The sequence below is a fragment of the Oncorhynchus gorbuscha genome, linkage group LG01, assembly GCF_021184085.1.
Source record: "Oncorhynchus gorbuscha isolate QuinsamMale2020 ecotype Even-year linkage group LG01, OgorEven_v1.0, whole genome shotgun sequence".
Taxonomy (NCBI): domain Eukaryota; kingdom Metazoa; phylum Chordata; class Actinopteri; order Salmoniformes; family Salmonidae; genus Oncorhynchus; species Oncorhynchus gorbuscha.
In genome coordinates, this window is record NC_060173.1 from 102982893 (window position 1) to 102985963 (window position 3071).

Here is a 3071-nt window from a genome sequence, read left to right on the forward strand (position 1 = left end):
CTGAAATTCTGCACATTTTGCCAAGAGGCAGAGATTTTTTAAAAATCTACAATTTTACAGCTAATTTCCTGCAAATCTACCCATTTTGCCATGGGGTGGAGATACATTTTTGCACGTTTAAAGCTCATTTCATGCAAGTCTGCACATTTTGCCAAGACGTACATCCATGTGTCATGTTTTGTCATATATTGTCTTGTCCTTGTGCTTTCCCTTCTGTTCGTTTCCCCCTGCTGGTCTTATTAGGTTCGTTCCCTTTTTCTATCCCTCTCTCTCCCCCTCCCTCTCTCTCTTCTCTCTATCGTTCCGTTCCTGCTCCCAGCTGTTCCTCATTCTCCTAACTCACTCATTTACTCTTTTCACACCTGTCCCCTATTTTGCCCTCTGATTAGAGCCCTATATCTCCCCTTGTTTTCCGCTTCTGTCCTTGTCGGATCCTTGTATGATGTACGCTGTTCTGTGTCCTTGTCTCGCCCTGTCGTGTTTTGTCTCCTTCAGATGCTGCGTGTGAGCAGGTGTCTTAGTCTGCTACGGTCGGTGCCTTCCCGAAGCAACCTGCAGTCAATGGTCGAGTCTCCAGTCTGTCCTCGTTACTACGAGTGGATTTAAGTTTTTTCCTGTTTTGTTTTCTTCTTGATTTTTCCAGGATTATTACTTTTGTCATATACTGGAATAAAGACTCTGTTTTCGTTAAGTCGCTTTTGGGTCCTCATTCACCAGCATAACACCATGTTAATGATACCTGAGTGAGAGTGACTAACAAAATCATTGGACTAATTTACCAAACAAAGAATTGTTAGCTGAAATGGCTAATTGAGTGACTGTCAGTGACTGACAATACCAGTGTTTTACACTTCATATTAACTGTGCTACTTTTAATTTTCAATTAGCTACTCTGTCGAGCCCTCTCCCACTATAATGAACAATATCCATCTTCTAGCAATCTATTGATAGGATAGGCGCCTGTCAGTCACAAAGCGAGCAGAGAGGAAGATATCTGTCCAAAATAAGACCAAAGTGTTTCCATTGGCTTATTTTGGACCTAAGCTTGTCTCCTGTCTTCCCACTTTTAGGACGACTCCCATTGAGACATGAACATCTCATCCTTATATACAGGTCTCTGTTTGCAGTCAAATTTCTTTACGCGAAAGAGAGCATGATGCTCGTGATTTTGCACATCCCATGTGATGTAACTGGTAACAATGACTAGCACGCGGTAAATGGTTGCGTGAGAGGGTCGCTTGCGCGTGCTGGCAGCATATGGCAGCAGTTCGATTGTGCGTCAAGAATTCAGCATAGCAAGTTTTTGTGAATGTCTGGTTATTAAATAGGTAAATAGTTTAATCCATTTCATGAATTTATTCACAGGTAACGCTCTCGTGACAAACACACTTTGTTGCCCTGTTTCCAATCGTCCACATGTCTGGGAGAACGTATTAATGTAAGTAAATACATTTCGATTTTTTTTTAAAATAAGACGTATTATTAGCTAACTAGCTACATTGCAGGTTAAGTCAAACAAGCTGCTAATGTAGCTAGCTGGCTATCTAGACAACTTAACATACTGTATAGATAGCTAGCCAAGTTAATTAAATATCACAGCTACCTAACTTCATATTAGCTAGCTATCTTGATGTATTTATCACTATAAGAAAAACTCAAAATGCATTTGTAGGTAGCTAGCTAACAGCCATGGAGGAGGGTGAAAGGATATCAGCCTCAACTGTCAGTGAGAGAGTAGGCTATTCTGGAAAGGGCGGGTACTTTAGCGTAGTTCCAGTCCCTAGAAGTGAGGATGGAAATAATAGTAACATAATATTCAGTGTGGTCTAATTTGATTATAATGAAGTCTGTTTCTTGTGTGGTTTTCTGTCCTCAGATACAGAGAGCTGTGAAAGCCTGTCTGCAGATGAAGAGGTCCCAATGAAGAGCAGTGGTTCTCAGTCCTGGTCCTGGGGACTGGACCTGTTTTTGCCTTAGCTCTGATTCAAATGATCAAGTCATCATCAAGCTTCAAGTGGTATTTATGATTAATTTGTGATGCAATCCTTGATATGATCCTGCTATTGTCACATGCATGTGCACATGCATCTATTTATCAAATGTTATCATTTGTTATAAGAATTATTATACTTTATCAATCCACAATGACCTGGTGATGTAAAAGTCTAATAATGACATTATCTTCCACATTCCTAGAGATACCTTGTAACTGGAGATTCCTTCAAAATGATTGCCTACAGTTACCGTGTAGGGCACTGCAAGGTTGGGTGACCAGGGCCATCTGGGACTGCCTCCTGGAGGAATTCAGGCGTTTGAAGGCTACCTGTGTCGTGCATAACTTTATGAGGATGGACACGAGGACCAGGAGGGGGATCTGCAGCTCGCCACCGTGTGCCAGAGGAGAGGTCTGCTGCTCTACAGTATGTTTCAATGATTGGGGCCAACAACGCAGCATGGGAGGAAATCCGTGTGCGGGATATCTTCACCTCCTACTTCTTCAGAGGGTGCTGTTCCCTGGCAAAACCATAGACTACAATGCACAACCAAAGGCTATTTTAAGAGCCATCCACATTGCAATAAGAGTATTCTTCCATTTACTTAGCTATGTCAACTGCAGTTTTTAAATTCCCAGTTTCTCTCCTTTTGATTTCTGCTTCTCAGGTGAGGGTGCTGTTCAGGTAAGGGTGATGTCTGCACAAAACCAAAACAGGCGCCTGGTGTATAATTGAGGGCTGTGCGCCTTCCATCTTCAAAGAATAGGCAAGAGGACCAACGATGGAGAATAGTAAGACACTCCATTTTTATGTGTGTGTGTGTTCCAGTATAAAGTACTCTGCAGCCACTCAGTGTGGACACCAGGTGAAAACACAGACAAACATACAGATTCCTGTTGAACACGTCTCTTTAAATACCTTATTTCCTCAGTCTCCCTCCCTCACTTCATGCCTCTTCCCCCTGCTCCCTAAACCCTCTAGGTTATATCAGCAGTGTCAGTGAACCTCTCCCCTTCTGGCCTGACATACCTTAATCACAGAGACGAGAGGTCACTTGGCTGAGTCAACAGGAAGTGT

At 42.5% G+C, this 3071-nt stretch overlaps 1 long non-coding RNA gene across 2 annotated transcripts; it reads left to right on the forward strand.

Moving 5' to 3' along the window:
- Positions 1 to 1079: 1079 nt before the first annotated feature.
- LOC124028932 lies at positions 1080 to 2706 on the forward strand. Of its 2 annotated transcripts, XR_006837699.1 has the most exons (4): positions 1080 to 1274; positions 1366 to 1438; positions 1877 to 2017; positions 2197 to 2706. It is a non-coding gene; the product is annotated as an uncharacterized LOC124028932 (long non-coding RNA). The 2 variants fall into 2 exon arrangements; XR_006837696.1 differs by having other exon boundaries at positions 1087 to 1438.
- Positions 2707 to 3071: the final 365 nt, after the last annotated feature.